Genomic DNA, 25,932 nt, shown 5'->3' on the forward strand with positions numbered 1-25,932 from the left:
CTACTACCAATACTATTACTAGTATTACTACTACTTCTATTTTACTACTACTACTAATACTTATATTATTACTAGTACTATTAATACTACTACCAACTACTGTTACCACTACTTCTACTATTACTATTAATACTAATACCAACTACTGTTACCACTACTTCTATTACTATTAATACTACTACCAACTACTACAAATAATACTACTACTACTATATTACTATTGCTATTAATACTACAACCAACTACTACTACTATTATTATTACTACCTCCAACTACTCCTATTACTACTACAACCAACTATTACTACTACTACTACTGCTATTATTATTATTATTATTACTATTACTGCTACTGCTAATGCTACCAACTACCACTACTATGACACTATGACTTTTACTATTATTACTACTACTACTATTAATACCACCAACTACTACTACTATATTACAAATTTTACTACCAAATACTACTATTACTACTACAACCAATTACTACAATTACTACCAACTACTACCACTACTATTAATACCAAAGACTACTATTACTCCTACTCATTTTTTCAATTACGATTACTACAGCTATTATTATTAATACTACCACCAACTACTACTACTGCTACTACTAATACTATTATTAATAGTACTATCAACTACTATTACTGCTACTATTAATACTACTACCAACTACTACTACTATTGCTATTAAAATTACTACCAACTACTACTTCTACTACTATTATTACTACCTCCAACTACTCCTATTACTACTACAACCAACTATTACTATTACTACTACTACTGCTATTATTATTATTATTACTATTACTGCTACTGCTAATGCTACCAACTACCACTACTATGACACTATGACTTTTACTATTATTACTACTACTACTACTATTAATACCACCAACTACTACTACTATATTACAAATTTTACTACTACAACCAATTACTACCAACTACTACCACTACCACTACTATTAATACCAAAGACTACTATTACTCCTACTCATTTTTTATTACGATTACAACAGCTATTATTATTAATACTACCACCAACTACTACTACTGCTACTACTACTAATACTATTACTAATAGTACTATCAACTACTATTACTACTACTATTAATACTACTACCAACTACTACTACTATTGCTATTAATATTACTACCAACTACTACTTCTACAACTATTATTACTACCTCCAACTACTCCTAATACTACTACTACCAACTATTACTATTACTACTACTACTACTGCTGCTATTATTGTTATTATTACTATTACTGCTACCGCTAATGCTACCAACTACCACTACTATGACACTATGACTTTTACTATTATTACTACTACTACTATTAATACCACCAACTACTACTACTACTATATTACAAATTTTACTATCAAATACTACTATTACTACTACAACCAATTACTACAATTACTGCCAACTACTACCACTACTACTACTATTAATACCAAAGACTACTATTACTCCTACTCATTTTTTTATTACGATTACTACAGCTATTATTATTAATACTACCACCAACTACTACTACTACTACTAATAGTACTATCAACTACTATTACTACTACTATTAATACTACTAACAACTACCACTACTATTGCTATTAATATTACTACCAACTACTACTTCTACTACTATTATTACTACCTCCAACTACTCCTATTACTACTACAACCAACTATTACTACTACTACTACTACTGCTATTATTATTATTATTACTATTACTGCTACTGCTAATGCTACCAACTACCACTACTATGACACTATGACTTTTACTATTATTACTACTACTACTATTAATACCACCAACTACTACTACTATATTACAAATTTTACTACTACAACCAATTACTACAATTACTACCAACTACTACCACTAGTACTACTATTAATACCAAAGACTACTATTACTCCTACTCATTTTTTTATTACGATTACTACAGCTATTATTATTAATACTACCACCAACTACTACTACTGCTACTACTAATACTATTACTAATAGTACTATCAATTACTATTACTACTACTATTAATACTACTACCAACTACTACTACTATTGCTATTAATATTACTACCAACTACTACTTCTACTACTATTATTACTACCTCCAACTACTCCTATCACTACTACTACTACCAACTATTACTATTACTACTACTGCTGCTATTATTATTATTATTACTATTACTGCTACTGCTAATGCTACCAACTACCACTACTATGACACTATGACTTTTACTATTATTACTACTACTACTATTAATACCACCAACTACTACTACTACTATATTACAAATTTTACTACCAAATACTACTATTACTACTACAACCAATTACTACAATTACTACCAACTACTACCACTACTACTACTATTAGTACCAAAGACTACTATTACTCCTACTCATTTTTTTATTACGATTACTACAGCTATTATTAATACTACCACCAACTACTACTACTACTACTACTATTACTAATAGTACTATCAACTACTATTACTACTACTACCAACTACTACTACTATTGCTATCAATATTACTACCAACTACTACTTCTACTACTATTATTACTACCTCCAACTACTCCTATTACTACCAACTATTACTATTACTACTACTACTACTGCTGCTATTATTGTTATTATTACTATTACTGCTACTGCTAATGCTACCAACTACCACTACTATGACACTATGACTTTTACTATTATTACTACTACTACTATTAATACCACCACCAACTACTACTATATTACAAATTTTACTACCAAATACTACTATTACTACTACAACCAATTACTACAATTACTACCAACTACTACCACTACTATTAATACCAAAGACTACTATTACTCCTACTCATTTTTTTAATTACGATTACTACAGCTATTATTATTAATACTACCACCAACTACTACTACTGCTACTACTAATACTATTACTAATAGTACTATCAACTACTATTACTACTACTATTAATACTACTACCAACTACTACTACTATTGCTATTATTACTACCTCCAACTACTCCTATTACTACTACTACCAACTATTACTATTACTACTACTACTGCTATTATTATTATTATTATTACTATTACTGCTAATGCTACCAACTACCACTACTATGACACTATGACTTTTACTATTATTAATACCACCAACTACTACTACTACTACTATATTACAAATTTTACTACCAAATACTACTATTACTACTACAACCAATTACTACAATTACTACCAACTACTACCACTACCACTACTATTAATACCAAAGACTACTATTACTCCTACTCATTTTTTTTATTACGATTACTACAGCTATTATTATTAATAGTACCACCTACTACTACTACTACTACTACTAATAGTACTATCAACTACTATTACTACTACTATTAATACTACTACCAACTACTACTACTATTGCTATTAATATTACTACCAACTACTACTTCTACTACTATTATTACTACCTCAAACTACTCCTACTACTACCAACTATTACTATTACTACTACTACTACTGCTGCTATTATTGTTATTATTACTATTACTGCTACTGCTAATGCTACCAACTACCACTACTATGACACTATGACTTTTACTATTATTACTGCTACTACTATTAATACCACCAACTACTACTACTACTATATTACAAATTTTACTACCAAATACTACTATTACTACTACAACCAATTACTACAATTACTACCACTACTACTACTATTAATACCAAAGACTACTATTACTCCTACTCATTTTTTTATTACGATTACTACAGCTATTATTATTAATACTACCACCAACTACTACAACTATTACTAATAGTACTATCAATTACTATTACTACTACTATTAATACTACTACCAACTACTACTACTATTGCTATTAATATTACTACCAACTACTACTTCTACTATTATTATTACTACCTCCAACTACTCCTATTACTACTACTACCAACTATTACTATTACTACTACTACTACTACTGCTATTATTGTTATTATTACTATTACTGCTACTGCTAATGCTACCAACTACCACTACTATGACACTATGACTTTTACTATTATTACTACTACTACTATATTACAAATTTTACTACCAAATACTACTATTACTACTACAACCAATTACCACAATTACTACCAACTACTACCACTACTACTACTATTAATACCAAAGACTACTATTACTCCTACTCATTTTTTTTATTACGATTACTACAGCTATTATTATTAATACTACCACCAACTACTACTACTGCTACTACTAATACTATTACTAATAGTACTATCAACTACTATTACTACTATTATTAATACTACCACCAACTACTACTACTATTACTAATAGTACTATCAACTACTATTACTACTACTATTAATACTACTACCAACTACTACTACTATTGCTATTAATACTACTACCGACTACTACTACTATTATTATTACTACCTCCAACTACTCCTATTACTACTACAACCAACTATTACTATTACTACTACTGCTGCTATTATTGTTATTATTACTATTACTGCTACTGCTAATGCTACCAACTACCACTACTATGACACTATGACTTTTACTATTATTACTACTACTACTATATTACAAATTTTACTACCAAATACTACTATTACTACTACAACCAATTACTACAATTACTACCACTACTACTACTATTAATACCAAAGACTACTATTACTACTACTCATTTTTTTATTAAGATTACTACAGCTATTATTATTAATACTACCACCAACTACTACTACTATTACTAAAAGTACTATCAACTACTAGTACTACTACTATTAATACTACTACCAACTACTACTACTATTGCTATTAATATTACTACCAACTGCTACTATTATTACTACCTCCAACTACTCCTAATACTACTACTACCAATTATTACTGTTACTTCCACTACTACTATTACTACCAACTACCACTACTACCACTACTATGACTTTAACTACTACCAGAAGAGGAAGAGAAAGAAGAAGTCGAGAGCGGCTAAAAAAAAGGAAGTCAATGAAACATCTGCTGCCGATCCTTATTTTTTTTCTCTCTATACGTCTCTTTTGTGGTTGTGTGCGCGCACAAAAAGTGAACAAGTCAACAGGACATCGAGGCTCGGCTTTAGCAGCATCGCCCGGGAGAAAAAAAGAGGGACAAAAAAAAAAAAAAGGAGGGGATGAAAAGCCCCCTTCAGACTCGCAGTGACCCACATACATTCACTCCCTCTCTCTTGGCAACCAGCAGCGCTGTGAAAGAATCTCTGCCTGCTGCCAAATGTGCTGAGGGGGGGGGGGAGGAAGGAAGGAGGAAAAGGAGGAAAGGACCACTGGACACCAGATCCAACCCTTGCTGGCCCGTTACCCCTGGCAACAGGCGCTCGGTGAACACGACAAGAACCAGGAGACACGTTCCCGTCTTTTAAACCTGTAGATCAGAGGTGTCCGGAGTGCGGCCCATTTTTTAACGGCCCCACGACACATTTTAAAAATACTATGGAAAAATATTCAACATAAAAAGTAGTATAAACAAGAACATGTTGCCTGAGGGTTCCAGGTTCGATCCCCGCTCCGTCATCCTAGCCACTGCCGTTGTGTCCTTGGGCAAGACACTTAAACCCACCTGCCCCCGGTGCCACACACACTGCTTTAAATGTAACTTAGATATTGGGTTTTCACTATGTAAAGTGCTTTGAGTCACTTGAGAAAAGCGCTATATAAATATCATTCGCTTCACTTCGAGATGCCACCTCAGTAGAAGCATTTAAGTCTCACCTTAAAACTCATCTGTATACTCTAGCCTTTAAATAGACCTCCTTTTTAGACCAGTTGATCTGCCGCTTCTTTTCTTTTTTTCTCCTATGTCCCCCCCCTCCCTTGTGGAGGGGGTCCGGTCCGATGACCATGGATGAAGTACTGGCTGTCCAGAGTCGAGACCCAGAATGGACCGCTCGTCGGGACCCAGGATGGACCGCTCGCCTGTGTATCGGTTGGGGACATCTCTACGCTGCTGATCCGCCTCCGCTTGAGATGGTTTCCTGTGGACGGGACTCTCGCTGCTGTCTTGGATCCGCTTTGAACTGAACTGTGTTGGAGCCACTATGGATTGAACTTTCACAGTATCATGTTAGACCCGCTCGACATCCATTGCTTTCGGTCCCCTAGAGGGGGGGGGGGGGGGGGGGGGTTGCCCAAATCTGAGGTCCTCTCCAAGGTTTCTCATAGTCAGCATTATCACTGGCGTCCCACTGGATGTGAATTCTCCCTGCCCACTGGGTGTGAGTTTTCCTTGCCCTTTTGTGGGTTCTTCCGAGGATGTCGTAGTCGTAATGATTTGTGCAGCCCTTTGAGACATTTGTGATTTGGGGCTATATAAATAAACATTGATTGATTGATTGACTCTAATAACACAAAAAAAAAAATAGTGTATCAAAATCAATTATGAATTATTGACCAATTCAAGGCTCCGATTTCGTCACATTAAATATTCCACTTTGAGATATTTTGGGGCGCAAATATTGCATATTTTGTGTTTGCCATAGAAAAAACTGAGCTGTTTTATTTAAAAAAAAGGCCTGTTTCAAATTGAGTTGGTGACGAACCCCAAGATGCAGAGAAGGCGGCAGGCATTGTATAAGAAAACATGATTTAATTTACTACTAAAACAAGAACCAACAAAAGGCGCGCACAAGGCGGAGAACAAACTTGGCTATGAACAGAAACTAGCACAAAGGCTAACTGTGGACAACAAACCAAAACACGACGGAACTATGGCATGAACAGAAGTAGACAAAGCTACAAGCGACAAGACACAACAATAATCCAGCATCTGACTGGAGGACCAAACAGGCTCAAATAGTGGCGGGCTGATTGACACCAGGTGTGGCCAGGTGCCAATCCACCACAGCTGAGGGGACACAGCACTCAGGGAGACAAAAAGGAAAAAGAAACAAAATAAGAGTGCTGACAGGAACTAAAGACAGGAAATACTATACCCACACGGAGGAAAAACTAAAACACAACCTAACTCTCAGGGGCGAGCCTGACAGCCTAAAACGAACAAACAAAAAACATAAACTACAAAAAAACGCATAATTGACGAGTAGATCTGAAGTTGATCTCGAGACCATTGTGTTCAAAGTAAACAGTAAAAAAATTATATATTATTTATTTTTTAAACACTTTAATGCAGGGGTAGGGAACCTATGGCTCTAGAGCCAGATGTGGCTCTTTTGATGACTGCATCTGGCTCTCGGATAAATCTGAGCTGACGTTGCTTAAAACGATAAGTAATGAATAATTCCACTTGTAATAACAGTATTAAAAAAAACGTTCAAAATATAAAACATTCTCATGCTTTTTTATGTTCAAGAAGTTGCGTTAATGGTAAGAAGTCATTTATTTATTATTGGTTAGTGATGGGCTTGCCCTCCTGGGGGTTCTTCAGACCACCAAGAGTCTGTTTTAGGGTTACAATATTGTTTTATTTTATTTTTCTCTCAGTTGCTTTCCAGCAATTGTCTTTTTCTCTTTCGTCCTCACTCGCGCTCTGGCTCCAGCCCCAACCCTGTCTCTCCTCCTGGCTGCTGCTTATAACAGAGCGACAGGTGATTAGATAAAAAGGCCCAGGTGGGCCGTCTATGCACCTGTCGCTGATTTCGAGGCCGGTCCTGGCAACATCCCGCTTTGCTGCAGGCCCGCAGGCCACGCCCCCTCCACAGTTAAGTTCATAATAACAATGTTAATACAAAGAATAAGAGACCTATTATACTCTGGAAATGTTGGTCTTGATTAAAAATGCACGCCTTTAGTTGTGTTTAGTGTTAAAAAATGTTTTATATGGCTCTTAGGGAAATACATTTTAAAATATTTGGCTTCTTGGCTCTCTCAGCGAAAAATGTTCCCGACCCCTGCTTTAATGAGTAGGACCCTTTTGGATCAGTGTATAAGTGTCATTGCACAAAAAATAACAGTAAATTAAAATCAATAATGTTATGAGTTGTTGACTTTTTTACGCTTCCAATTATTATATAATGTCAAACATTCTACTTAAAAATTTTATTGGGTCAAAATATTGAATATTTTGCTTTTGTTTTTTCCTTAAAAAAAACAGGGTTTTCTTTAACAAAAAGAGCATACAACATAAATCTATAAAAACATCATATTGACAGACTTAATGTTGATCTAGAGATGTAAAACTTGAATAATAATAAAGATAATAATACTGAATACTGACACATTTTTTACGTTTTATTTTTACCAAAACCCTTTGGGGTCCCCGGGATGAAGCCGGAATGTATATTTTATATTCATATATTGTATTGGTTTTTAAAATAAATGGCCCCCGCTTGCTTTGAGTATTCAGATCAGGATAAAGGATCAAACCATCACTTCATCAACATGACTATGCAACTCACAAATGTTCTTATTTAGCCAGTTAACTAGTGATTGCTGGTTAGTTATCCAGTTAGCAAGTAATTGAGCCAATTTGCTATTTAGTTAACAAGTTAGCTCGCCGATTGGCCAGTTACTCACTTGGTTAGGTAGACATTTAGGCAGTTAGTCAATTATTCAGTCCGTCAATTAGAGTGTTGTTGTTTGGTTAGGATTTAATTTAACCCTAACCCTTAGTCAGTTAGTTAGTTGGCTAATTCCCAAGTTAGTTAGTTTGCATGTGAGCCTTCAGACCAGTTATTCAGTCAATGATTGCGGTAGATTGTTAAGTAGGTCACTTGCGTGTTAGTTATATAGTCAGTAAGGTTTATAACTAGCTCATTTGTTGTGGAGTTAATTAGCCAGTTAGCCGATTGCTTAGTCAGTTGGCCAGTTACGGTAATTAGTTAGCTAAGTATGTAGCAACTTAGTTCGTTAAGTAGTTAGTTAGCTAAGTGAGTTACAGTAGTTAGTTAGCTAAGTGTAGGTAGCCAACGGCGGCAGTGACCCACCACACCCAGCAGTGGGTATTAGTACTTACTACTACTACTAAAACTCTTACTACCACTACTATTAATACTACTTCTATTACTACTGCTACTATTAATGCTACTACCAACTAATATTACTACCAATTACTACTACTAAAACTATTACTAGTATTACTACTATTTCCGATACTTCTATTTTACTACTACTACTACTACTACTTATATTATTACTACTGCTATTAATACTACTACCAACTACTGTTACTACTACTTCTACTATTACTATTAATACTACTACAAACTACTACAAATACTACTACTACTACTATATTACTATTGCTATTAATACTACTACCAACTACTACTATTATTATTACTACCTCCAACTACTACTATTACTACTACTATTACTACCACTACCACTACTAGTACTACTGCTATTATTATTATTATTATTATTACTATTACTACTACTGCTAATACTACCAACTACCACTACTATGACACTATGACTTTTACTACTACTACTACTATTATTACCACCAACTACTACTACTACTACTACTACTACTATTACTACATTACTAATTTTACTACCAAATACTACTATTACTACTACCAACTACTACCATTACTACCAACTACTACTACTATTAATACCAAAGACTACTATTACTACAGCTATTATTATTAATACTACCACCAACTACTACTACTTCTACTACTAATACTAATAGTACTATCAACTACTACTACTACTACTATTGCTATTAATATTACTACCAACTACTACTTGTACTACTATTATTACTAAATCCAACTACTCCTAATACTACTACTACCAACTATTACTGTTACTTCTACTATTACTACCACTACTAATCTTACTACCAACTACTACTACTATTACTTCTACTATTATTATTATTACTACAACTATTAATATTAATACTACCACCAACTACTACTACTACTACTACCTCGCAAAAATGACTAATGATCTATTGCTAACGATGGATTCTGATGCGTCATCTATGTTGCTGCTCCTCGATCTTAGCGCTGCTTTCGATACCGTCGATCATAATATTTTATTAGAACGTATCAAAACACGAATTGGTATGTCAGACTCAGCCCTGTCTTGGTTTAACTCTTATCTTACTGATAGGATGCAGTGTGTCTCCCATAACAATGTGACCTCGGACTACGTTAAGGTAACGTGTGGAGTTCCCCAGGGTTCGGTCCTTGGCCCTGCACTCTTCAGCATCTACATGCTGCCGCTAGGTGACATCATACGCAAATACGGTGTTAGCTTTCACTGTTATGCTGATGACACCCAACTCTACATGCCCCTAAAGGTGACCAACACGCCGGATTGTAGTCAGCTGGAGGCGTGTCTTAATGAAATTAAACAATGGATGTCCGCTAACTTTTTGCAACTCAACGCCAAAAAAACGGAAATGCTGATTATCGGTCCTGCTAGACACCGAACTCTATTTAATAATACAACTCTAACATTTGACAACCAAACAATTAAACAAGGCGACACGGTAAAGAATCTGGGTATTATCTTCGACCCAACTCTCTCCTTTGAGGCACACATTAAAAGCGTTACTAAAACGGCCTTCTTTCATCTCCGTAACATCGCTAAAATTCGCTCCGTTCTGTCCACTAAAGACGCTGAGATCATTATCCATGCGTTTGTTACGTCTCGCCTCGACTACTGTAACGTATTATTTTCGGGTCTCCCCATGTCTAGCATTAAAAGATTACAGTTGGTACAAAATGCGGCTGCTAGACTTTTGACAAGAACAAGAAAGTTTGATCACATTACGCCTGTACTGTATATACCTTTATATACATATATACATACATATATACCTATACTGTATATACCTTTTTATACATATATACATACATATATACCTATACTGTATATACCTTTATATACATATATACATACATATATACCTATACTGTATATACCTTTATATACATATATACATACATATATACCTATACTGGCTCACCTGCACTGGCTTCCTGTGCACTTAAGATGTGACTTTAAGGTTTTACTACTTACGTATAAAATACTACACGGTCCAGCTCCATCTTATCTTGCCGATTGTATTGTACCATATGTCCCGGCAAGAAATCTGCGTTCAAAGGACTCCGGCTTATTAGTGATTCCCAAAGCCCAAAAAAAGTCTGCGGGCTATAGAGCATTTTCCGTTCGGGCTCCAGTACTCTGGAATGCCCTCCCGGTAACAGTTCGCGATGCCACCTCAGTAGAAGCATTTAAGTCTCACCTTAAAACTCATTTGTATACTCTAGCCTTTAAATAGACTCCCTTTTTAGACCAGTTGATCTGCCGTTTCTTTTCTTTTTCTTCTATGTCCCACTCTCCCGTGTGGAGGGGGTCCGGTCCGATCCGGTGGCCATGTACTGCTCGCCTGTGTATCGGCTGGGGACATCTCTGCGCTGCTGGTCCGCCTACGCTTGGGATGGTTTCCTGCTGGCTCCGCTGTGAACGGGACTCTCGCTGCTGTCTCTTGGATCCTCTTTGGACTGGACTCTCGCGACTGTGTTGTATCCATTGTGGATTGAACTTTCACAGTATCATGTTAGACCCGCTCGACATCCATTGCTTTCCTCCTCTCCAAGGTTCTCATAGTCATCATTGTCACCGACGTCCCACTGGGTGTGAGTTTTCCTTGCCCTTATGTGGGCCTACCGAGGATGTCGTAGTGGTTTGTGCAGCCCTTTGAGACACTAGTGATTTAGGGCTATATAAGTAAACATTGATTGATTGATTGACTGCTACCAACAACTACTACTACTACCAATATGTTTACTACTACTACTACTATTACCACCAACTACTACTACTAAACCAATATGTTTACTACTACTACTACTATTTTTACTACAAACTACTACTATTAATACTACTACCACTACTACTAATACCAACTACTACTAATTGTATTATTACGATTACTACAGCTATTACCATTAATACTACCACCAACTAATACTACTGCTACCAACTACTACTACTACTACTACTTTTACTACTAACACATCTATTACTACCAAATCTTACTACTACTATTACTACCAACTACTTATACTACAAACTACTACTATTACTTTCACTACTGCTACTACTATTATTACTACTACTATTACTACCAACTACTACTATAACTATTACTACTACCACTACTGGTTGGAAGTGAATCACCTAACAAGTCAAGTTCTGTTCTTTTAAATGAATCAGAGTCAATCTGACGTGTGAAACATGTCAGATTGACATGTTGGCCTTGGAGGAGGTCTGAGTGGCATTCAAGAGTCTGCCTACTACTACTTGTCCTCCATTTCCTAATACTTTGTAGAAAATCTAGACCTTGTAGTTGTTTTGAAGGTGAACACCACCAAAATAGTCCCCGCATCCTTTGATTTGTCAGCCTTGGTTAGAAAAAGGTACGGGTTGTGTTTGATTGCTTTAGCTAACACGCTACGTTAAATCAGTGTTCGTACGATCCTGCTCGCCAACTCGTTTAGAAATAGAATTGGACATTTTGTCGAGGAAGGACACTGTTGGCAGCAGCAGCTGCGTCTCAATCAGCGGACCGACTGAAAGGAGACCAGTCGCAGGTTTTTAATGGCCCGTTTGATTGGGGGGGGGGGGCCGGCGCGGAGCGGGGGTCCCATAACGACGGGTGACATAATCACAAAGCTGCAGGTCAGCTCGTGGCGCTGGCCCGGCGGGAGAAAGAGACCCTTTGATGCCCGACCAGACCCCGAGTCCCAAGTTCATTAGCAGTCCTGCATCAGCAGGCGGGGACACACGTCTGTCAATCAGGCTTTTTCTTCTCCGGCCTCTGACCAACATGGTTTCATCTACAAACAATAAACGTTATGTTAGCCCCCTCCCCCGGACCTCTTCCTCCTTCCCCTTCCCATGCTAATCTACGCTCGCGGCCATTATGTATTGTACCGTATGTCCCGGCACGAAATCTGCGTTCAAAAGACTCCGGCTTATTAGTGATTCCTAGAGCTCAAAAAAAGTCTGCGGGCTATAGAGCGTTTTCCGTTCGGGCTCCAGTACTCTGGAATGCCCTCCCGGTAACAGTTCGAGATGCTACCTCAGTAGAAGCATTTAAGTCTCACCTTAAAACTCATCTGTATACTCTAGCCTTTAAATAGACCTCCTTTTTAGACCAGTTGATCTGCCGCTTCTTTTCTTTCTCCTATGTCCCCCCCCTCCCTTGTGGAGGGGGTCCGGTCCGATGACCATGGATGAAGTACTGGCTGTCCAGAGTCGAGACCCAGGATGGACCGCTCGTCGGGACCCAGGATGGACCGCTCGCCTGTATCGGTTGGGGACATCTCTACGCTGCTGATCCGCTTGAGATGGTTTCCTGTGGACGGGACTCTCGCTGCTGTCTTGGAGCCACTGTGGATTGAACTTTCACAGTATCATGTTAGACCCGCTCGACATCCATTGCTTTCGGTCCCCTAGAGGGGGGGGGTTGCCCACATCTGAGGTCCTCTCCAAGGTTTCTCATAGTCAGCATTGTCACTGGCGTCCCACTGGATGTGACTTCTCCCTGCCCACTGGGTGTGAGTTTTCCTTGCCCTTTTGTGGGTTCTTCCGAGGATGTTGTAGTCGTAATGATTTGTGCAGTCCTTTGAGACATTTGTGATTTGGGGCTATATAAATAAACATTGATTGATTGATTGATTAAGCTACGACGGAGCAGCCAAAGCCGCGGCCCCGGCCCGAAGAACATGATAGTCGTGGAACCCATGCGGCGGTTAAATCAACTTCTCCACCTTGGAATGCGTTTCTGCAGCGCTGCACTTTTTTTTTTTTTTTTTTTCCCACATCCATCCGGGAAAAAAAAGGACCCCCGCCCCGCCCCGCCCCGGGAAAATCTGGGGGGGCCTGGCTTTAATGGCTTCCTCTGATCGATAGCCGCCATGCCGGCTTCCCAACTGTAGGAATGACAGCTGTGGCTTCACCTCGGCGTGTCGGCACACAAACACAAGCATGCTTGTCCTCTTTGTCCACTGTGAGCTGCGCGTAACGGCGCGGGAGGGGGGGGGGGGGGGGGGGGGGGTGTCTTAGAGGGGGCGGGGCCCCGGCCGAGTCAAGAAAAACAAGTGAAAGGAAGAACATTAGCGATAAAGAGTGAGCGAGGAGGGGAAATGGGCGAGATAACTAGAGTGTGACCTGCATCCTTTAGCCAGAAAGTCCCCCAAACCCCTTCCTCAAAACCGGCAATGATGGAGCACCCCCTAGTGGTGGGCTCTGACTGATATCTATCCTTCAATCAATCAATCAATGTTTACTTATATAGCCCTAAATCACTAGTGTCTCAAAGGGCTGCACAAACCACCACGACATCCTCGGTAGGCCCACATAAGGGCAAGGAAAACTCACACCCAGTGGGCAGGGAGAATTCACACCCAGTGGGACGTCGGTGACAATGATGACTATGAGAACCTTGGAGAGGAGGAAAGCAATGGATGTCGAGCGGGTCTAACATGATACTGTGAAAGTTCAATCCATAATGGATCCGACACAGTCGCGAGAGTCCAGTCCAAAGCGAATCCAACACAGCAGCGAGAGTCCCGTTCACAGCGGAGCCAGCAGGAAACCATCCCAAGCGGAGGCGGATCAGCAGCGTAGAGATGTCCCCAGCCGATACACAGGCAAGCAGTACATGGCCACCGGATCGGACCGGACCCCCTCCACAAGGGAGAGTGGGACATAGGAGAAAAAGAAAAGAAACGGCAGATCAACTGGTCTAAAAAGGGAGTCTATTTAAAGGCTAGAGTATACAAATGAGTTTTAAGGTGAGACTTAAATGCTTCTACTGAGGTGGCATCTCGAACTGTTACCGGGAGGGCATTCCAGAGTACTGGAGCCCGAACGGAAAACGCTCTATAGCCCGCAGACTTTTTTTGGGCTTTGGGAATCACTAATAAGCCGGAGTCCTTTGAAGGCAGATTTCTTGCCGGGACATATGGTACAATACAATCGGCAAGATAGGATGGAGCTAGACCGTGTAGTATTTTATACGTAAGTAGTAAAACCTTAAAGTCACATCTCAAGTGCACAGGAAGCCAGTGTAGGTGAGCCAGTAGGTATATATGTATGTATATATGTATATAAAGGTATATACAGTATAGGTATATATGTATGTATATAAAAGTATATACAGTATAGGTATATATGTATGTATATATGTATATAAAGGTATATACAGTATAGGTATATATGTATGTATATATGTATATAAAGGTATATACAGTATAGGTATATATGTATGTATATAAAAGTATATACAGTATAGGTATATATGTATGTATATATGTATATAAAGGTATATACAGTATAGGTATATATGTATGTATATATGTATATAAAGGTATATACAGTATAGGTATATATGTATGTATATATGTATATAAAGGTATATACAGTATAGGTATATATGTATGTATATATGTATATAAAGGTATATACAGTATAGGTATATATGTATGTATATAAAGGTATATACAGTATAGGTATATATGTATGTATATATGTATATAAAGGTATATACAGTATAGGTATATATGTATGTATATATGTATATAAAGGTATATACAGTATAGGTATATATGTATGTATATATGTATATAAAGGTATATACAGTATAGGTATATATGTATGTATATAAAGGTATATACAGTATAGGTATATATGTATGTATATATGTATATAAAGGTATATACAGTATAGGTATATATGTATGTATATATGTATATAAAGGTATATACAGTATAGGTATATATGTATGTATATATGTATATAAAGGTATATACAGTATAGGTATATATGTATGTATATATGTATATAAAGGTATATACAGTATAGGTATATATGTATGTATATATGTATATAAAGGTATATACAGTATAGGTATATATGTATGTATATATGTATATAAAGGTATATACAGTACAGGCGTAATGTGATCAAACTTTCTTGTTCTTGTCAAAAGTCTAGCAGCCGCATTTTGTACCAACTGTAATCTTTTAATGCTAGACATGGGGAGATCCGAAAATAATACGTTACAGTAATCGAGACGAGACGTAACAAACGCATGGATAATGATCTCGGCGTCTTTAGTGGACAGAATGGAGCGAATTTTAGCGATATTACGGAGATGAAAGAAGGCCTGCGTTAAAGTCCTACTGAAATGAGATTTTCTTATTTAAACGGGGATAGCAGGTCCATTCTATGTGTCACACTTGATCCTTTTGCGATATTGCCACATTTTTTCTGAAAGGATTTAGTAGAGAACATCGACCATAAAGTTCTCAACTTTTGGTCGCTAATAAAAAAGCCTTGCCTGTACCGGAAGTAGCAGACGATGACGTCACTGGTGTGAGGGCTCCTCACGTCCTCACTGTGAGACTCGTGTGGCATAGCAATGTTCCTCCGTGGATGCCATCCATCCATCCATCATCTTCCGCTTATCCGAGGTCGGGTCGCGGGGGCAGCAGCCTAAGCAGGGAAGCCCAGACTTCCCTCTCCCCAGCCACTTCATCTAGCTCTTGGGTGTGAAGCGACCGGAATGAGAATCAGCACCTCCAAGTCCGAGTCCATGATGGTTCTCGCCCGGAAAAGGGTGGAGTGCCATCTCCGGGTTGGGGAGGAGACCCTGCCCCAAGTGGAGGAGTTCAAGTACCTAGGAGTCTTGTTCACGAGTGGGGGAAGAGTGGATGGTGAGATCGACAGGCGGATCGGTGCGGCGTCTTCAGTAATGCGGACGTTGTACCGATCCGTTGTGGTGAAGAAGGAGCTGAGCCGGAAGGCAAAGCTCTCAATTTACCGGTCGATCTACGTTCCCATCCTCACCTATGGTCATGAGCTTTGGGTCATGACCGAAAGGATAAGATCACGGGTACAAGCGGCCCAAATGAGTTTGGGTCTCTCCCTTAGAGATAGGGTGAGAAGCTCTGCCATCCGGGAGGAACTCAAAGTAAAGCCGCTGCTCCTTCACATGGAGAGGAGCCAGATGAGGTGGTTCGGGCATCTGGTCAGGATGCCACCCGAACGCCTTTAGGTCACGTCCAACCGGTAGGAGGCCACGGGGAAGACCCAGGACACGTTGGGAAGACTATGTCTCCCAGCTGGCCTGGGAACGCCTCGGGATCCCCCGGGAAGAGCTAGACGAAGTGGCTGGGGAGAGGGAAGTCTGGGTTTCCCTGCTTAAGCTGCTGCCCCCGCGACCCGACCTCGGATAAGCGGAAGATGATGGATGGATGGATGTACTTTAGTAAACTAAATTGTGCATGTGTTGCAATGTTAATATTTCATCATTGATATATAAACTATCAGACTGCGTGGTCGCTAGTAGTGGCTTTCAGTAGGCCTTTAAGGCCATGACTCACCGGGAGGACATGTGACGGGGACTTTCCATCCTGTCCATGTTGTTGCATAAAGACAAGAAGTAGGTTATGACCTGATTATATCTGGAATGAAAGGAAGAGGAGGAGAGGGGGAAAAAAAAGGATTAGTAGGCAGCAAGAACGCTTGCAAGGTTCTTTGATTGAAGGCGTGTGCGTTCATCCTCCCGCCACACGGGGCAGCGATCCATTGTACAAAACCCAAAGGCAGTGAAGGTGTCACCTATATAAAAACAGAATACATCCATCCATCCATTTTCTACCGCTTGTCCCTTTTGGGGTCGCGGCGGGAGGTGCCGGAGGCTATCTCAGCTGCATTCGGGCGGAAGGCGGGGTGCACCCTGGACAAATCGCCACCTAATTTGCAAATTCTTTTCAACTTATATTCAATTGAACATACTGCAAAGACAAGATATTAACGTTCCAACTGGTAAACTTTAGTTATTTTTTAAGCAAATATTAGCTCATTTGGAATTTGATGCCTGCGACAGGTTTCAAAAAAGCTGGAACAAGTGGCAAAAAAGACAGAGAGTTGAGGAACGCTCCATCAATCACTTATGTGGAACATCCCACAGGTGAACGGGCTAATTGGGAACAGGTGGGTGCCACGATTGGATAAAAAAATAAAAAAAGTTGAGGAATGCTCATCAAACGCTTATGTGGAACATCCCACAGGTGAACGGGCTAATTAGGAAGAGGTGGGTGCCACGATTGGATAAAAAAAAAAAAAAGTTGTGGAACGCTCATCAAACACTTATGTGGAACATCCCACAGGTGAACGGGCTAATTGGGAACAGGTGGGTGCCACGATTGGATAAAAAAAAAAAAAAAAAGTTGAGGAATGGTCATCAAACACTTATGTGGAACATCCCACAGGTGAACGGGCTAATTGGGAACAGGTGGGTGCCACGATTGGATAAAAAAATAAAAAAAGTTGAGGAATGCTCATCAAACGCTTATGTGGAACATCCCACAGGTGAACGGGCTAATTAGGAAGAGGTGGGTGCCACGATTGGATAAAAAAAAAAAAAAAGTTGTGGAACGCTCATCAAACACTTATGTGGAACATCCCACAGGTGAACGGGCTAATTGGGAACAGGTGGGTGCCACGATTGGATAAAAAAAAAGGTTAAGGAATGCTCATCAAACACTTATGTGGAACATCCCACAGGTGAACGGGCTAATTGGGAACAGGTGGGTGCCACGATTGGATAAAAAAAAAAAAAAAAAGTTGAGGAATGGTCATCAAACACTTATGTGGAACATCCCACAGGTGAACGGGCTAATTGGGAACAGGTGGGTGCCACGATTGGATAAAAAAATAAAAAAAGTTGAGGAATGCTCATCAAACGCTTATGTGGAACATCCCACAGGTGAACGGGCTAATTAGGAAGAGGTGGGTGCCACGATTGGATAAAAAAAAAAAAAAAGTTGTGGAACGCTCATCAAACACTTATGTGGAACATCCCACAGGTGAACGGGCTAATTGGGAACAGGTGGGTGCCACGATTGGATAAAAAAAAAGGTTAAGGAATGCTCATCAAACACTTATGTGGAACATCCCACAGGTGAACGGGCTAATTGGGAACAGGTGGGTACGATTGGATAAAAAAAATAAAAAAAAGTTGAGGAATGCTCATCAAACACTTATGTGGAACATCCAACAGGTGAACGGGCTAATTGGGAACAGGTGGGTGCCACGATTGGATGAAAAAAAAAAAAAAGTTGAGGAATGCTCATCAAACGCTTATGTGGAACATCCCACAGGTGAACGGGCTAATTAGAAAGAGGTGGGTGCCACGATTGGATAAAAAAAAAAAAAAAGTTGTGGAACGCTCATCAAACACTTATGTGGAACATCCCACAGGTGAACGGGCTAATTGGGAACAGGTGGGTACGATTGGATAAAAAAATAAAAAAAAAGTTGAGGAATGCTCATCAAACACTTATGTGGAACATCCCACAGGTGAACGGGCTAATTGGGAACAGGTGGGTGCCACGATTGGATAAAAAAAAAAAAAAGTTGAGGAATGCTGATCAAACGCTTATGTGGAACATCCCACAGGTGAACGGGCTAATTGGGAACAGGCGGGTGCCACGATTGGATTAAAAAAAAAAAAAAGTTGAGGAATGCTCATCAAACGCTTATGTGGAACATCCCACAGGTGAACGGGCTAATTAGGAAGAGGTGGGTGCCACGATTGGATAAAAAAAAAAAAAAAAGTTGTGGAACGCTCATCAAACACTTATGTGGAACATCCCACAGGTGAACGGGCTAATTGGGAACAGGTGGGTACGATTGGATGAAAAAAAAAAAAAAAGTTGAGGAATGCTCATCAAACACTTATGTGGAACATCCCACAGGTGAACGGGCTAATTGGGAACAGGTGGGTGCCACGATTGGATAAAAAAAAAAAAAAGTTGAGGAATGCTGATCAAACGCTTATGTGGAACATCCCACAGGTGAACGGGCTAATTGGGAACAGGCGGGTGCCACGATTGGATTAAAAAAAAAAAAAAGTTGAGGAATGCTCATCAAACGCTTATGTGGAACATCCCACAGGTGAACGGGCTAATTAGGAAGAGGTGGGTGCCACGATTGGATAAAAAAAAAAAAAAAGTTGTGGAACGCTCATCAAACACTTATGTGGAACATCCCACAGGTGAACGGGCTAATTGGGAACAGGTGGGTGCTACGATTGGATAAAAAAAAAAAAGTTGAGGAATGCTCATCAAACACTTATGTGGAACATCCCACAGGTGAACGGGCTAATTGGGAACAGGTGGATGCCACGATTGGATAAAAAAAAAAAGAAAAAAGTTGAGGAATGCTCATCAAACGCTTATGTGGAACATCCCACAGGTGAACAGGCTAATTGGGAACGGGTGGGTGCCACGATTGGATAAAAAAAAAAAAAAAAGTAGAGGAATGCTCATCAAGCACTTATGTGGAACATCCCACAGGTGAACGGGCTAATTGGGAACAGGTGGGTGCCACGATTGGATAAAAAAAAAAAAAAAAGTTGAGGAATGCTCATCACTTATGTGGAACATCCCACAGGTGAACGGGCTAATTGGTAACAGGTGGCTGCCACGATTGGATAAAAAAAAAAAAAAAGTTGAGGAAGGCTCATCAAACACTTATGTGGAACATCCCACAGGTGAACGGGCTAATTGGGAACAGGTGGGTGCCACGATTGGATTAAAAAAAAAAAAATTGAGGAATGCTCATCAAACACTTATGTGCAACATCCCACAGGTGAACGGGCTAATTGGGAACAGGTGGGTGCCACGATTGGATAAAAAAAAAAAAAAAAGTTGAGGAATGCTCATCAAACACTTATGTGGAACATCCCACAGGTGAACGGGCTAATTGGGAACAGGTGGGTGCCACGATTGGATAAAAAAAAAAAAAGTTGAGGAATGCTCATCAAACACTTATGTGGAACATCCCACAGGTGAACAGGCTAATTGGGAACAGGTGGGTGCCACGATTGGATGAAAAAAAAAAAAAAAAAAGTTGAGGAATGCTCATCAAACACTTATGTGGAACATCCCACAGGTGAACGGGCTAATTGGGAACAGGTGGGTGCCACGATTGGATATAAAAAAAAAAAAAGTTGAGGAATGCTCATCAAACACTTATGTGGAACATCCCACAGGTGAACGGGCTAATTGGGAACAGGTGGGTGCCACGATTGGATAAAAAAAAAAAAAAAAGTTGAGGAATGCTCATCAAGCACTTATGTGGAACATCCCACAGGTGAACGGGCTAATTGGGAACAGGTGGGTGCCACGATTGGATAAAAAAAAAAAAAAAAGTTAAGGAATGCTCATCACTTATGTGGAACATCCCACAGGTGAACGGGCTAATTGGGAACAGGTGGCTGCCACGATTGGATAAAAAAAAAAAAAAAGTTGAGGAAGGCTCATCAAACACTTATGTGGAACATCCCACAGGTGAACGGGCTAATTGGGAACAGGTGGGTGCCACGATTGGATTAAAAAAAAAATAATTGAGGAATGCTCATCAAACACTTATGTGCAACATCCCACAGGTGAACGGGCTAATTGGGAACAGGTGGGTGCCACGATTGGATAAAAAAAAAAAAAAAAGTTGAGGAATGCTCATCAAACACTTATGTGGAACATCCCACAGGTGAACGGGCTAATTGGGAACAGGTGGGTGCCACGATTGGATAAAAAAAAAAAAAAGTTGAGGAATGCTCATCAAACACTTATGTGGAACATCCCACAGGTGAACAGGCTAATTGGGAACAGGTGGGTGCCACGATTGGATGAAAAAAAAAAAAAAAAAAAAGTTGAGGAATGCTCATCAAACACTTATGTGGAACATCCCACAGGTGAACGGGCCAATTGGGAACAGTTGGGTGCCACGATTGGATAAAAAAAAAAAAAAGTTGAGGAATGCTCATCAAACACTTATGTGGAACATCCCACAGGTGAACGGGCTAATTGGGAACAGGTGGGTGCCACGATTGGATATAAAAAAAAAAAAAGTTGAGGAATGCTCATCAAACACTTATGTGGAACATCCCACAGGTGAACGGGCTAATTGGGAACAGGTGGGTGCCACGATTGGATATAAAAAAAAAAAAAAAAAAAGTTGAGGAATGCTCATCAAACGCTTATGTGGAACATCCCACAGGTGAACGGGCTAATTGGGAACAGGCGGGTGCCACGATTGGATTAAAAAAAAAAAAAAGTTGAGGAATGCTCATCAAACGCTTATGTGGAACATCCCACAGGTGAACGGGCTAATTAGGAAGAGGTGGGTGCCACGATTGGATAAAAAAAAAAAAAAAGTTGTGGAACGCTCATCAAACACTTATGTGGAACATCCCACAGGTGAACGGGCTAATTGGGAACAGGTGGGTGCTACGATTGGATAAAAAAAAAAAAGTTGAGGAATGCTCATCAAACACTTATGTGGAACATCCCACAGGTGAACGGGCTAATTGGGAACAGGTGGATGCCACGATTGGATAAAAAAAAAAAGAAAAAAGTTGAGGAATGCTCATCAAACGCTTATGTGGAACATCCCACAGGTGAACAGGCTAATTGGGAACGGGTGGGTGCCACGATTGGATAAAAAAAAAAAAAAAAGTAGAGGAATGCTCATCAAGCACTTATGTGGAACATCCCACAGGTGAACGGGCTAATTGGGAACAGGTGGGTGCCACGATTGGATAAAAAAAAAAAAAAAGTTGAGGAATGCTCATCACTTATGTGGAACATCCCACAGGTGAACGGGCTAATTGGTAACAGGTGGCTGCCACGATTGGATAAAAAAAAAAAAAAAGTTGAGGAAGGCTCATCAAACACTTATGTGGAACATCCCACAGGTGAACGGGCTAATTGGGAACAGGTGGGTGCCACGATTGGATTAAAAAAAAAAAAATTGAGGAATGCTCATCAAACACTTATGTGCAACATCCCACAGGTGAACGGGCTAATTGGGAACAGGTGGGTGCCACGATTGGATAAAAAAAAAAAAAAAAGTTGAGGAATGCTCATCAAACACTTATGTGGAACATCCCACAGGTGAACGGGCTAATTGGGAACAGGTGGGTGCCACGATTGGATAAAAAAAAAAAAAAGTTGAGGAATGCTCATCAAACACTTATGTGGAACATCCCACAGGTGAACAGGCTAATTGGGAACAGGTGGGTGCCACGATTGGATGAAAAAAAAAAAAAAAAAAGTTGAGGAATGCTCATCAAACACTTATGTGGAACATCCCACAGGTGAACGGGCTAATTGGGAACAGGTGGGTGCCACGATTGGATATAAAAAAAAAAAAAGTTGAGGAATGCTCATCAAACACTTATGTGGAACATCCCACAGGTGAACGGGCTAATTGGGAACAGGTGGGTGCCACGATTGGATAAAAAAAAAAAAAAAAGTTGAGGAATGCTCATCAAGCACTTATGTGGAACATCCCACAGGTGAACGGGCTAATTGGGAACAGGTGGGTGCCACGATTGGATAAAAAAAAAAAAAAAAGTTAAGGAATGCTCATCACTTATGTGGAACATCCCACAGGTGAACGGGCTAATTGGGAACAGGTGGCTGCCACGATTGGATAAAAAAAAAAAAAAAGTTGAGGAAGGCTCATCAAACACTTATGTGGAACATCCCACAGGTGAACGGGCTAATTGGGAACAGGTGGGTGCCACGATTGGATTAAAAAAAAAATAATTGAGGAATGCTCATCAAACACTTATGTGCAACATCCCACAGGTGAACGGGCTAATTGGGAACAGGTGGGTGCCACGATTGGATAAAAAAAAAAAAAAAAGTTGAGGAATGCTCATCAAACACTTATGTGGAACATCCCACAGGTGAACGGGCTAATTGGGAACAGGTGGGTGCCACGATTGGATAAAAAAAAAAAAAAGTTGAGGAATGCTCATCAAACACTTATGTGGAACATCCCACAGGTGAACAGGCTAATTGGGAACAGGTGGGTGCCACGATTGGATGAAAAAAAAAAAAAAAAAAAGTTGAGGAATGCTCATCAAACACTTATGTGGAACATCCCACAGGTGAACGGGCCAATTGGGAACAGTTGGGTGCCACGATTGGATAAAAAAAAAAAAAAGTTGAGGAATGCTCATCAAACACTTATGTGGAACATCCCACAGGTGAACGGGCTAATTGGGAACAGGTGGGTGCCACGATTGGATATAAAAAAAAAAAAAAAAAAGTTGAGGAATGCTCATCAAACACTTATGTGGAACATCCCACAGGTGAACGGGCTAATTGGGAACAGGTGGGTGCCACGATTGGATATAAAAAAAAAAAAAGTTGAGGAATGCTCATCAAACACTTATGTGGAACATCCCACAGGTGAACGGGCTAATTGGGAACAGGTGGGTGCCACGATTCATTAAACCTGGTATGTTTTCGCTCCTTTGTCCTGAATTCCCTAACCTCCTGTGTGTTTATCCCCTAGTCCCCCTGAAGTAAAAAGCAAAGTTTTTGTTGGACTCTTGCCCTGTTCCTGCCGACCGCTGAGGAATCATTTTTCGTACAGATTTCATGGTGTGCGTTTCTGCCACATCGCCCTTAGTTGTCCCATTTTTGTCTAATTAAACGTTTTCGTTTTTTGTAATTCCACCCTGTCTCCTGTCTCTGCATCCTGGGGTCACCTCCGTTTTACCAAGACTGTTGTCAGGCTTGTCCCTGACAGTTTTGGTCTATGTCTTAGTTTTTCCTCTGCGTTTGTCTTTAGTTCCTGTCAGCACTCTTATTTTGGTTCTGTTTCCTGTTTGTCTCCCTGAGTGCTGTGTAACCCTCAGCTGGGGCTGATTGGCACCTGGCCACACCTGGTGTCAATCAGCCAGGCTTTCTGCTCTGCTGCTCCCAGTCTGTGGAACGCTCTCCCTGACCACCTGAGGGCACCTCAGACTATGGATGCTTTTAAAAAAGGCTTAAAAAACCATCTTTTAAAAAAAAAAAAAAAGCCTTTCTATAGACATGCATGCTGGTTGTAGCCTTTGGGCTGTTTCTAGTTTTATATTTTATTTATTTTTATTATTACTATTTTTTACACTGTGGCACTTTGAGGTTGTTTGCTCAACGTAAAGTGCTTTTTACAAATAAAATCTATTATTATTATTATTATTCTGTGTTGGCCCTGCGATGAGGTGGCGACTTGTTCAGGGTGTACCCCGCCTTCCGCCCGATTGTAGCTGAGATAAGCGCCAGCACCCCCCGCGACCCCAAAAGGGAATAAGCGGTAGGAAATGGATGGATGGATGGATATTATTATTATTATAAAGCTTCACCGTCATCTTTCGGGAATGTAAACAAGGAAACACCGGCTGTGTTTGTGTTGCTAAAGTCGGCCGCAATACACCGCTTCCCGCCTACATCTTTCTTCTTTGACGTCTCCATTATTAATTGAACAAATTGCAAAAGATTTCAGCAACACAGATGTCCAGAATACTGTGGAACTTTGCGATGAAAACAGACGACTTATAGCTGGGAAAGATGCTGGAACAAAATGTCCTCTACAATGTGTGACATCACGCGCACGTCTCATCATACCGAGACATTTCAGCACGATATTTCGGCGCAAAATTTAAAATTGCAATTTAGTAAACTAAAGCGGCCGTATGGGCATGTGTTGCAATGTTAATATTTCATCATTGATATATAAACTATCAGACTGCCGCTCATGTCTTCGGTAAGAGCCGACTTATTACCACAATTTTCTCACCGAAACCTGCCGGTTGACATGTGGTCGAGAACCATGTTCGCTTGACCGCTCTGTTCCATAGTAAAGCTTCACCTTCGGGAATTTTAAACAAGGAAACACCGGCTGTGTTTGTGTTGCTAAAGGCGGCTGCAATACACCGCTTCCCGCCTACATCTTTCTTCTTTGACGTCTCCATTATTAATTGAACAAATTGCAAAAGATTCCGCAA

The 25,932-nt window shown here is 39.8% G+C and overlaps 1 long non-coding RNA gene across 2 annotated transcripts in view; it reads right to left on the bottom strand.

The window, feature by feature from the left end:
* LOC133550155 (uncharacterized) overlaps positions 1-25,932 on the bottom strand; it is a 298,824-nt gene that overhangs the window by 232,163 nt on the left and 40,729 nt on the right. For both annotated transcript variants that reach the window (XR_009806249.1, XR_009806250.1), the window contains one exon: positions 17,462-17,542. This is a non-coding gene — a long non-coding RNA (uncharacterized LOC133550155). The remainder of the gene's footprint in view (positions 1-17,461; positions 17,543-25,932) is intronic.

The sequence above is a fragment of the Nerophis ophidion genome, linkage group LG03 (genome assembly GCF_033978795.1).
Source record: "Nerophis ophidion isolate RoL-2023_Sa linkage group LG03, RoL_Noph_v1.0, whole genome shotgun sequence".
In the NCBI taxonomy this organism is placed as follows: domain Eukaryota; kingdom Metazoa; phylum Chordata; class Actinopteri; order Syngnathiformes; family Syngnathidae; genus Nerophis; species Nerophis ophidion.